This window comes from Lissotriton helveticus, chromosome 2_1, assembly GCF_964261635.1.
Source record: "Lissotriton helveticus chromosome 2_1, aLisHel1.1, whole genome shotgun sequence".
NCBI classification, from domain to species: domain Eukaryota; kingdom Metazoa; phylum Chordata; class Amphibia; order Caudata; family Salamandridae; genus Lissotriton; species Lissotriton helveticus.
Window position 1 is genome coordinate 1988824783 of NC_136059.1, and position 12353 is coordinate 1988837135.

The 12353-nt window shown below is 41.7% G+C and overlaps 1 protein-coding gene across 1 annotated transcript in view; it reads left to right on the forward strand.

The window, feature by feature from the left end:
• Positions 1 to 12353, forward strand: part of MND1 (meiotic nuclear divisions 1) — a 387648-nt gene that overhangs the window by 299224 nt on the left and 76071 nt on the right. The gene's annotated exons all lie outside the window — the stretch shown is intronic.

Consider the following 12353-nt stretch of genomic DNA (forward strand, 5'->3'; position numbering starts at 1 on the left):
AAAACCATAGGTTATAGACCATATATAGTTAGGAATTAGCATTTACAAAACCTTGAAAATTCACTGAAAAAACCATAGGTTATAGACCATATATAGTTAGGAATTAGCATTTAGAAAACCTTATTTTACTCACACAAAACCATTGAAATTCCATATATAGTTAGTTGCACTAACTATATATCGCGCACCCGCAATCCACTGCTGATGATGTCACATATTACATCATTCATGACATGGTCAGTGATATCACTGATGACATCACTGATGACATCATTTAGTGTCTGTGTGTTTTTGTAAAGTTTAAATACGTTTTACATATTGAAGAATGACTGGATGGATGGAAGACTGAGTGTGTGTGTGGCTGGCTGGGAGGTGTGTGACGCTGTGCATATCAATGTGTACTTGTATCAGTGATTGTATAAGAGAGTAAGTATGTGTTAGTATATGTGTGAAAAGTATGGTGTTCTGTGTTTAACTATAGATGAGGAAATCGAAGTGTGATTGATTCTTCACAGGACTGACTAGGTGTGTGAGTAACTCCATGGATGAGTGGCAGTGTGTGACTGTCTGCATAGGTGTATGAGTGCATATGATAGTGTTCTAATAATAACTGACTGTATGTATGAGTAATTGTATGGGTGAATGAGTGAATGTGTGTGTAGACGTACGAATCAGTGAGTGCGTATGTAGTAACTGGTATTGGTGTGTCATGATGTCATCAGTGATGTCATTTGAGATGTCATCAGTGATGTCATTTCAGATGTCATTAGTGATGTCATCAGTGATGTCACTGAAGTATGGTGTTCTGTGTTTAACTGTATAGATGAAGAAATGGAAGTGTGATTGATTCTTTACAGGACTGACTTGGTGTGTGAGTAACTCCATGGATGAGTGGCAGTGTGTGACTGTCTGCATAGGTGTATGAGTGCATATGATAGTGTTGTAATAATGAGTGACTGTATGTATGAGTGATTGTATGGGTGAATGAGTGAATGTGTGTGTAGACGTAGGAATCAGTGAGTGTGTATGTAGTAACTGGTATTGGTGTGTCATGATGTCATCAGTGATGTCATTTGAGATGTCATCAGTGATGTCATCAGTTATGTCATTTGAGATGTCATCAGTGATGTCATCAGTGATGTCACTGACCATGTCATGAATGATGTAATATGTGACATCATCAGCAGTGGATTGCGGGTGCGCGATATATAGTTAGTGCAACTAACTATATATGGAATTTCAATGGTTTTGTGTGAGTAAAATAAGGTTTTCTAAATGCTAATTCCTAACTATATATGGTCTATAACCTATGGTTTTTTCAGTGAATTTTCAAGGTTTTGTAAATGCTAATTCCTAACTATATATGGTCTATAACCTATGGTTTTTTCAGTGAATTTCATTGGTTTTTTAACAGCTAATATCTGTAGCTGTAAAATGTATTCTTCTTTAAATCCAAAAATATATTTTATATGTTTATTAATAATTTTTTTTTTAAATATTTTTTTTTCTTCGTTCCCGCTTCGCGAATCGGGAAGCTTCCCGTTAGCTGACCTTGATGATGCGAAATAGACCGCGAGCCGGTAAACGTTTCTTTACCGCAACTGCCGCGTTAGAAAACAACATCGTGACGCCTCCCGTCCGCATGACGTTTTGCGTTGTCGCGTGATACGTCATATGACGTGCTACGTTAGCGAACTGGTACGCTTACCGAGTCGCAAAGCACAGGTTTCTGGAAGCAAACCGGGAGGCCCTGCAAAGCGCTTAACGTAAACACAGCAGGTCATGTGACTTGGTAATAACACTTTTCATTGGTTCATTTCACTTTTGGTTTCCTAATGATGTAAGACTAGGTCATATAATCTAAAATGAACACTTTTCATTGGTTGAGAACTATTGTTTTTCCCAAATGATGAAAATCCCTCCTTCTTTCCTCACTCTGACTTTCATCATTGTGAGAGAAAGACCCTTTGTTACCAGTGAGCAATGGCTTCTTTAGTAGCTTCAGCTGGTGCTTCCCCACCACCTCCACCACATCCAAGGAAGAGTGGACCACCTGCTCAAGTTATAATTCAGCAAGAAGAGGAAGAAGAGGAACAGGACGACGAGCACGAAGAGAGGCACTTTTTGCCTGAGGAGCCCAGGACGTCTCACCGGAAAGAAAACTTCATTTGGCAATTTTTTAAAATTCCCAAAGGTCAGAAAAAAGTAAATGCAAGATACGTAACTTGCCTTATATGTCAAGATAGACTGTCCAGAGGGACCGACAAAAAATACAGTTTCGGAAACTACACAATGCATCGCCATATGACTAGGTGGCATCCTAACAACTACAGTGCTGCACAGTTTCGTAACGACCTAGATAATCTCCCTATTATGGCCAGAAGATCTGTTGTACCGGAAGTAACGGGACCAGAGGGCAGGGAGATGGTGCCAAATATTCAAACGAGATTTCATGAAGTAAAACACGTCTGCGTATATTGCAATGGATTCATTTGCTACGGAGAAAGAAGCATCACTCTGATCAACAGAGCTATTGACTATCATATGCAAGTTTGTACGAAACGCCCCAAATAATAAATACTTTTTTTTTGTTTTGTTGCTCCTGTTGAGCCCTTTACAATGAATCGTTTTCATTGCCCCCTGCAAGAAAAACCCCCAAAAATATAAAACTGTTCAGAAAAATTCAAAAAAAGTAAAAAAATGTTCAGAAAAATAATAAAAAAAATATAAAACAACAAAAACAATAAAAAAAAAGTTATTTTCAGAACTACCTCCCCGTTATTAAAAAATTGGTACAATATTTGGAACTGTGCCAACCTCTATTTCTCGTAGTTCGCTTCCCAGTTCGCTCGCCGGTACGCGAACCGGAAGTGAACCAAAAAATTTTTTTTAAAAAAAGAACAGTAAGTATAAGGGAAGGAAACAGACACTTATGTTAAAAGAAAGACAGCTATAGGGGAGTAAACTAGAGATACTATTACCCGTAATCCACTGCTGATGATGTCACATATTACATCATTCATGACATGCTCAGTGACATCATCAGCAGAGGATTGCGGGTTTTTTGGCAACGTGCCTTATCCACGGTTTAATAACGCTGCCTTTTGCTTTATATAAGTTTTCAAATTGTATGAAATATATACCAATAGGTCGTTATGAACCTTTAGGTAGTGCTTTTCTTCATGAGGTCTGGTCGCTTCCATACACATACAGATGTTTCAAAGATGATCAAGAAGTTTATCTGAATGGAGAGGAATGCACTGAGACGCCAGATCATTCACTAATGTGTAGGCACATACAGTTACACGGTTCATGCAACAAACACCGACCAAATATGGCTTGCGTGTTGCAAGGCACGCCAGTTCCTGCTATCATCCCCACGTTCAAGTTGTTGGAAAATGGTAGTTATTTGATGCTCAATAATGAAGATTGTTCTGGGTTAATTAAAAGTATTCCTTTTATCGTAACAGTAAGTGAACGGGTTATTTGCTGCAGAAATGTTCTATTTCCTCCCACACATGAACATAGGGAGTTTTCAATCTGGCCACAAATACCAACCTTGGGAGCAGATTTCAACGGCATGGCAAGAATAAGAGCTCTTTTGTCTCAGAGAGAGGTGGCCTTGAGTTCGGCCCGTGAAACTTTCGTGCTTCACATAGCGAACACCCGTACAGAGGTGCAGACCCTTTTCAATACAGATTCGCCTTTCCATTTCAGCAAGATGGTTCGGACTATCTTTAACGCGTCCTCCACAAAGGGCCTGGCGCACTTTTTTAAAGTTGTTACCAGTGGTCTCGTGACTTCATTTGAGAAAATCTTTGGAGTCATCCCTGCTTTCTTTCATTCTATTTTTTTCCACTGTGCTTCGTGGATTCCCATTTTTACTTGCATTACCAGCGGACGCTCTTGTGCTTTTTTACATTTTTTAAATATGGATGTCCCTCCTGTGCAAGCTCCCGCCCTGCAGCTGCTGACACTGTTCCGCAATCGCATGCTAGAATATTATGGCACAATGCCGTTGGCGATATTAAGCACGGCATATGGATTATCTTTTCGATTCTCCTACTTCACCTGTGTCCAGCCTGTATTTCACTGCCTGACCTGTGATTTCGATTGGGCCATTGATTTGTGTCTCTGCGGACCGGTTTCTCCTGACGTCGACTTTAATCAGCTGATGACTCCTATCATTACTCACGAGTTGGTTTGTCCTGGCGAAAGGATTATGGCTGTGGCATTGATGCATGGACTAATTGGTCCCTGGAATTTACTGGCGGCAACACAGTCTTTCTTGGAACAGAGCTTTCTTGAAAACCCACCGAGCTGTCCTCTGATGGTGATAGAGGATCCGGTGCTGGGAGAGCACGTATGTTCTTTTCCGCTTTTAAATTGGATGGCTGAACTCTTTTCGGATGAAGACGGTGACTTCCTATTGGAGGCTGTTGCAGCTTATTTTGCATACACAGTTATGTCATAGACCTTTTTCATGTTTGATATGCTGAGTACTAGCATTTCATTGACAATTCATTGACTTATTTGTCAAGTTTTTATTATTTAGCTTGCCTATTGGCTTAAGACTCGATAAAGTACTTGGCTGTTTTATTTTTCTTTAGCATTAAATTTTCCTAGTTTTTAATGTTTTACCTTGCGGACCGTCCACATATAAAGTTGCAATCTGCTCTCATGAGATGGCACTTTTATTATCTTATTCAGTTCGTTTCCGGATCATGGGGAGGTGTCATCTAGGTCCTGGATATCTTTACACCGTGTTAAGTTAGCATGGGCTCATTACCGGTTTAAACGCCATTTTTCCTTTTTTGCAACTTCTGCACACGACACTTAGTTGTTGCTTTAGCTTTCAACCTAGTAGTTAATCGTGGTTTACATGAGAATAATATGTTATTGCTCTACTATCTGCTTTGCTTGTTAAACTATATCTGTACAGCGAGTGCTGAAGTTTCAAGAACAACACGATACAGAATTGTTATGAGGTCTGATCTCCACGACTTCATACTCATAACATAAGTGCAGCTTCTGCCAATTCTGGGCATGAGGCGGGTTTTATATTGCTTTGCCGAACACACATACACAACAGTTGATGCGGTTCACATGAAGAGAGAGCTGGTGTATGCTGATGTGATTCCTTCAAATCTAAGACACTAAAGTATGGGCACGCCCTAAACCAACACAAACAGACCTTCTTAGCAAATAATATAATATGTGTATTAGGGAGGGTGAGATATAAGCAACCGCGGGCCGTGGAGGGAGTTACGGTGAGGCAGGGAGGCGGGGAGGGGGAGGGGCAGGGTGGAGCCCTCTCCACCCTGCCCCTCCCCCTCCCCGCCTCCCTGCCCCACCGTAACTCCCTCCACGGCCCGTGGCTGCTTATAAGTGTTGCTAACTCTTATTCATTTACAGCATGTTAACATACTGTCACCATTCGCTTTTTATGTACTAGTAACTATGCTGGTAATTTTGCTACTGATAATATGTGTACTTGTATTATCTAAGATACTACGCCTGAGAAGACGGCATTAGTAAATAAACATTTCAAATACACATGTGTTCTTCTTAACTCCATGTTCTGGTTTCTAAGAAATATATAACGACCGACTGTTCATGAGTTCCACGTATCCTGAGGTACTATAAGTTCATATTCTGGATTGTCTAAACATTGAGAGTTTGTTATATCCAATGTGACACTGTACCTAGCTTGCTAAGGGGTTTTTGATTACTAAGGTGAGTTTTGGGGCACCCTAATTCGCCGAGGTTCCAATCCTCTGTCCACAGTTCTGTGTGAGAACAGAAACCCTGCGACAGGGGCACCCCCGACCCTTGCTGGAGCTTCATCACACTTGCGATACAACTCCAGCAATGCGCCACCTTTACGGCACAGATACATCACGCATCTGTGCTGTTTTTGCCCCATGATGCGCCGCATTGTAAATGCAGCACACCATAGGTGACGGAACAGCGGCACAGAATGACTAACACATCCCTGGTGATGCGCCAGTCATCATAAATCTATCCCTATGCTTCTTATCTTGTTAGAGATGAACCGCCATATGTATCATCAAAGTTTTTTGCATTTCCTAAATAGCGAACTTTAAGGAATAAATAGCGATTCTTTACCATTCCTAGTTTGCGATGAGCTATTTGCTAATTACAAATTACCCATTCATTTCCTTCATTTCCATAGGGCGGTTGGACTCACTTTTAGCTCGAACGGCTGAATGGCTTTCCACGAAACTTGGCAAAATTGTAGGGACTGGTAGCCCGATGTGCCTTTGCTATGTCTCAAGATATATGCTCCAGTGGTTTTTACGAAAATTAACTTTGAAAAATATATATTGGGCTACATTGGCCTATATATATGTTGGAGCCCAAATGTAGCCCAATGTAGCCCAGTGAAGCCCAATGAAGCCCAATGTAGCCCAATGTAGCCCAAAGATGGCCGCCAGAGACAAAAAAAAACAAATGTAGCCCAAATATCAGCCAGATGTAGCCCAACTATAGCCCAGTGACAGAATGACCAATCAGCTTCGCAAACCTCCGTTACGCGAAGCGGAGCGCTGTTACAGATATATATCTTTTTTTGAACGTTAATTTCTCAAAATCCACTGGAGCACATATATTGAGACCTAGCAAAGGCACATCGGGCTACCAGTCCCTAATATTTTACCAAGTTTCGTGCAAATCCATTCAGCCGTTCGATTATTATTATTATTTTTTGTTTTTTGCCCCGCGGGGCCCTTTTAAAACCTCCACATCAAACCTAGGGGGTCAGCGAGGATCTACTATGCCCCCTTATGGTCATTTGCCCCTTCGCTTTGGCCTCCTCTTGTCTCTCGATCCTACCGAGAGACAAGATGGCGGCCGCTACGGACTGTTTGGAATGTTTACAGACGCCGGAGAACCAATCAGCTTCGCTTCACAAAGCTCCGTTGCGCGAAAAGTACGCGTACTGGAGCGCTGCCCGGTCCGCTGTTACAGATATATATCTTTTTTTAAACGTTAATTTCTCAAAATCCACTGTAGCACATATATTGAGACCTACAAAAGGCACATCGGGCTACCAGTCCCTACAATTTTGCCAAGTTTCGTGCAAATCCATTCAGCCGTTCGGGCTAAAAGTGAGGCCAACCGCCCTATGGAAAACTCAATGTTAAAAACACGTTTTGGGACCCCCCTTTTTTCTCGACCCCCCCTGGACGAACCCCCCCCCCCCAATTTTCAGGGGCTGCTCAGAAACAAAATGTGCCATTTTCCTGAAAATTTCAGCCAATTCCGTCCACAAACGCCAAAGTTATTTGACATAGAATGTTCAAAAATCCCATAGAGAAAAAATCCTAACTATATATACCTACTGGCGACCGCCAGTAGGTAATATATATATATATATATATATATATATATATATATATATATATATATATGTATTTATATATATATATGAGTATATATATATGTGGGGCACATATAATATAGTGTTTCCGGGGTCCCGCACATGGGCGGGAATATTCTAATGCTTATGACTTTGATGAGGATACCCCTGGAAGAGAACTAGGATTACAGGTAAGTAACTAATCCATTTTGCATTATTAATATTCAGGTCCCGCTCTGCCATAAAACGCTGAAAAGCCTCTAGTAGGGTCTGTAAACCCCTAGCTGTTCTCGCAATGAGAACAGCATCATCGGCGTAAAGCAAAACGGGCAGACCCCAAGCTATGATAGCAGTTCAGTTAACCAATGAGAGGCCAGAGGCAGTGCTCCGCTGAAGCCGATTCAGAAGGCCTGCACCCGGCTCTTGTACACACAGCCCCTCAACCTCTCATTCAATGGGTAGAACCTGTATCTTTCCCTGCAGCGCTACCATTCTCTATGTCACTGCACACACTTGCGACCTTGCAGCTGGGTGCAGGAAGTCCCTCATCCATTAGAATACATTATTCAGTTTATTTTGCTTTGTGTAGAAAACAGGATTGTGTAGGAAGCTGGACTAGACAGGCGCAAAGTCACTGTCTTGATGTGTACTCTGGCTGAGCTCCCACAAGTCAGAACAATCTAGCACCTACTAGTAACTCATTTCTCTGAGGAATCCTAAACTTGCCCTTGGTCACAAGGCCTTCCTCAGCAAGAACACTGCATTTTGTGCATGAACAGTACCAACAAAGCAACATTAGCGTTAAGAAATAATTAGGTTAAAATTCCCAAACCAATTTAATGAGAAAGAATAAAATGTAATGATTATCAACGCCGAAATGATAAACAGGTTGTAGACTTCAGGAGTTATATAATCTTTAAGAAACATTTGGAGAAAACCATTAGAAGCTAAAAATCGAATATTCTCCAGTGGGTTACTATTCACTGCACAGTGGTCGGCTGGCATCTCTGTAGAGAAGGGGGTGGGCGTGCCGGCAAATAAAATAAAAAATTAAACACTTACCTTACACGTCCTGTGCTCCTTTTGTTGTCTTTCTCGAGTGCCAGGCTGTAGGAAAGCGCAAACTCCCTTGCCGAATCCTGGCGCTACTCACATGCAGCATCTGAGCAGCGCCATGATTGCAGGGAGCTGCCTCACTCGGTGCTGCATAGCGCATTGGAGGCCTGCACTTACTATTAACCCAGCTGTCTTACATAAGACAGCTGGGTTGAGAGGTTTAAAGTGTGCATGTCTGGCTGGTCATCCCAAGATGGCCAGCCAAAGACAAATGCACATTTTAAACAGTGCAAAGGGAGCCCTCTGTCACCTCCTCCGTGCTGTCACTCAGCAGGCCCTGCCCCGTCCTGACGTTCAATTCAGGACGGGACAATAAAAAATAAAAAAGCAATGAATTACCATTTTATTTTTCATCTCTGGAGGGGTGGCTTTGGGGGCATTAAGTGGGGTGACGCTCCTATGCTCCAAAGGAGGAGCCGTCCCTATCCCTACCTACTAGCCCCCCTCCTCAGTCGACCGGTGAGGAGTGGTCTGCCAGTGGCTAACAGTTCGCCCAGGTCATGAGTTTTACCTTTGGACACAATTATTTTATAGGAAGGCAGAATCATTCAGCTTTGTCCAAGCATGACTGCACAAGGTCAGATACATCATTTTTGCTATCCCTCTAAAGCCTCGAACCACGCTGCAAAATGTTGTAAGCAGTAGTACCTTATAGGTTGTAACCGCAGAGATTGGAATGTTGTCAAGCGCATTTTGGTACCTTTTCTCACTCTTATAGTTATCTTCTGACTCACAAACTTTTTTGGAGGTAGGGCTGGAGTCCATGATGGGCAGGTCTTCACAAAGTCGAAGGCCACTGGTCCTTGAATCTTACTCTAAACATCTATGAGAACAACAACCAAGGGCTTTTTCCTGTCAAGACTGTGTCTTTATCAGATATATTTGCCACTTTGCCCTGGTGCTCGAGAGGGAGGGAACAATTTTTAAGTCTAAATTTCCAAACTTCTACCAAAAGTTCTGTAACTTCTCTGCTGCTCTGAAACTTCCATAGAATGTTCCAAGGTCATCAGACCACGGTGTCAAGTGGGAAAAAAATTTCACATCCAGAAATCCAGTTATTATTGGTCTTGTTGTTTGTTTTTGCCCGCACTTGTTTTTGTTGCCAGGAATTTTTTCACTCCTGTCCCAGGAAAGGCACGTCCTTAGCAGACAGAGTCACATAGATCCTTGACCCTCTTCTTCTTGTGCATCAGCAACAGCCTTTCAGGTCCAAAGATTTAGGATGAAGCTGCATTCACAATCATCAATCCTTCACCAGGCAGAGAAGACTCTTTCACCACAAGTAGTGTATTTGTTCTCCTCAGCCCCAAACACCTCTCAGCCTGTGATGGTGTTTGTTTTTCAAAGTTAACACTCCAGTGATTATTGAATTTCCCTAAATGAATATTCATTTCTGCATCTCTTATATCGTTCTGTACAGAAATCAATCCTTTCTGTTACTTTTTCCCATTATTGACAAAACCAGTAGGGCAGGATTTAATGTGATCAATAGCATTTGTGAACAACTTTGTTTAGTTACACATTAAATCCAGACCTATTGACAATGCAAATGCTTATTTTACTGTTCTATTTTTTCAAGATTGTAAGTGTATTATTATTAAGAGTAAGACAACAGACTCTCCCTTGGACCTTTGCACAAGGAATCCATTAAAACTGTGAAGGAAGAAAGGGGACTCTATGATCAGTCTAACTGATATGCAAGCCCAACATGACTTTGGATCGATGGAGTCTTTCAAATGCATCCAACTCCATTGTCCGTTGCTAACACATATTACCAGATGTTCTCGGATTCCAGATTCTTCACCCCCGGAGGACCGGGTCCTCCTAGAACCCTTACCAAAAAAGGCTATCTCGCTCATATACAAGAAACCTGTTGATGATTCGCCTGACACCCTTGCTGCTATACGGTCTAAATGGGAGACTGATGTTGGAGAATTTGAGGAGGGCGATTGGGAAGGAACCACTGGGTCCTTTAGGGAGGTGGCTATCAACGCAGGGTTCCACCTTATTCAGCTACACATCCTACACCATTAATACTACTCCTGTACCGCCATTCATGCCATGGACAACAGTCCCACAGACTTCTGCCTTTGGGACTGTGAGGAGAGAGGCACATTCTTCCATATCCTATGGGCCTGCTGTATGACGCAACCCTACTGGTTGGCACTACAGAAACTAACTGGGGAAGTCTTGGGTATGGAGGTACCAGATTTAAATAAAACATGGCTACTGCACATCTGGTGGAAATGATTCACTGCTGAGATATAACGAATTTAGTTATCACTGGGTCTGTCCGTGCGAAAACATTACAAAGCATGTTTGTGCAGTGCAAGGAATCCACCAACTTTGGCGGGGTAGGAACAAGACATGGACTGGTGTATGCTAGCCCAAATAACTATACTCCTGGGCAGAGGGTGCCCACGAAAGTGAGAGAAATTGTGTTCACAATGGCGATCATACCGAGAGATGAAGGAGAAATCCGTTGAGCATCCCAGTGTCCATAACTTATATGCTCTTTAAACATTGTGACGGGGTATTGTTTATGGTGTTATCACTATGTTGCTCTTATTATCTTAAATGTGATGCTTGGTTGTTACATTGATGTTTTGCCCTCTTGGGGACACATGATCCACCTGCATTGCCTTTTTACATGTTGTATTTCACTGAATACAATAAAAAAGATTTATATTTTTTTTTTAAAGCTTTGAAGAAAAGTATTGTGCATGTTATTACTTATGCTGTGAATGCCTGATTAGTGTCAGGAACAATTCCTGGAGAGTGGAAGTTATTCATTAGCTGCGCGCTCCCTAAAAAGCCATCATTCAGTCTTGAGTCAGTGGGTAGTTTTCGGATGATTTTTCTCCTCCTCTGTGTGTCCAAAGTGTTACTGCCCAGTGATGGGACTTTGTTAAATCTAAAAGTATTCTGGATGACAAGCAAGCTGGCTTTGGACCAGGCATGGGTCTGAAACAGTTGTGGTTTCATTTATTGACAATCTTCGATGATCTTGGACAACCGTGATGTTGGTGCAGTGATAATGTTGGATCAGTCTGTCATATTCACCACCATGGATCCTGCTATCATAATCAATAGATTTTTATACGATTGGCTGTCAAGTATGGTACTTACCAGAATAACTTCCTTCTCATTTGAGCATACGGATGCAGTTCAATTGGGATCTAGTATGTCTGCTTAGAAATGATGAGACCAATAGGGGCAGCCATTTCTCTATTTTTATTAATCTGTGTTATGTTATGTTAAAAAAACTTGTAAAGTGCAGCATATACCCGGGGGTGTCTTGGTGCTAGTCAGAGAGCAGAGCAAGTACAGAAGAAAACTACTGATTAAAAAGCCAGGTTTTTAGGGATTTCCTGAATTGTAGAAGGGAGGGGGCTGATCTGATGTGCAAAGGGAGGAGATTCCATTGTGTGGTCTCTCCTACCTGGAAGCTACTTTCAATGCAATTAGATTTTTTATATCTAATGGTATTTATTATAAAGGATCCCAATGAATGGAGATTATTGGCGGGGTGTACCATGAAAAAGCTTTATTTAAGAAGAGTGGTCCAGAGTCATAAAGAGCTTTGTAGGTAAAACACAGAGATTTGAATGTAATCCTATTTTTTCTGTTTAGCCAATGAAGCTCTTTTATGGCAAGAGAGACCGAGTTACTTCTGGGCAATCCTAGGAGTAATCTTGCGGCTGAGTAGTGCAAAACTTGAAGTTTCTTGACATATGGGACCTGCAAACAATTATATTGGCCATTGCAGTAGGTTTAATTTGATAGTATTAAGGTGGAGAAAACTGTCTTTCTGGCACTGATGGGGAGGAAGTTTTGAATAAGGTATGATAAGATG